Here is a 750-nt window from a genome sequence, read left to right on the forward strand (position 1 = left end):
AGTGTGATAACGGTGGTCTATTCATCTTGTAAGTGGTATTCTTTTCAAGTTCTATAAAATCATATTGTTCATTGCCAATAACCATTGCTTGTAATTCACGGGGATGCAGTAATTCCAAAGCTTTGCTCCTGCACACTTTAGAAAAGCCTTCACTGAAAGCCAGGAATTCTTTCTCAACAGATTTATTGAAGATGTAGTCCACGTAAGCGTCAACAAATTCTTTTCTATTTGATTTATTTACAACTTTCTTTGCGCCGCCAGGAACCAATTCAACATTTTTCACTTTCTCAAAACTTTCCACTGATATCTCAAATGTAAGCAAAGACTCAAATTTGACACTGAATTATTGGAAGTCCACCTGAGATTGTCGATCAAGACAAGAAGAAGAACGATTGTAGGGCGGTTTTTTTGACTATTTATAAAATTTTATGTATTGATTAAGTCTTTCCTTGTTTGTTTTGCAAAATAGTGGTTTTGTCTCGAATAATATTTTATATATATATATATATATATATGTATATGTATGTATGTATATGTGTGTGTGTGTGTGTGTCTATATATATATCACTGATCACCGTGACCGACCAGGCTATCAGATGTGGCTACACATCGCTGGTCACAATGCGATTCGCACTGTTTTTTTAGCCTTCAAATGACGCCAGCCCGCTGGCTAAGCGAGCAGGCCAACAGAAGAGAGAGTGGGAGAAAGAGAGGTGAAAGAGTGCAGCAGGGATCACCACCCCTTGCCGG

Source organism: Octopus sinensis, linkage group LG27 (genome assembly GCF_006345805.1).
Source record: "Octopus sinensis linkage group LG27, ASM634580v1, whole genome shotgun sequence".
In the NCBI taxonomy this organism is placed as follows: Eukaryota; Metazoa; Mollusca; class Cephalopoda; order Octopoda; family Octopodidae; genus Octopus; species Octopus sinensis.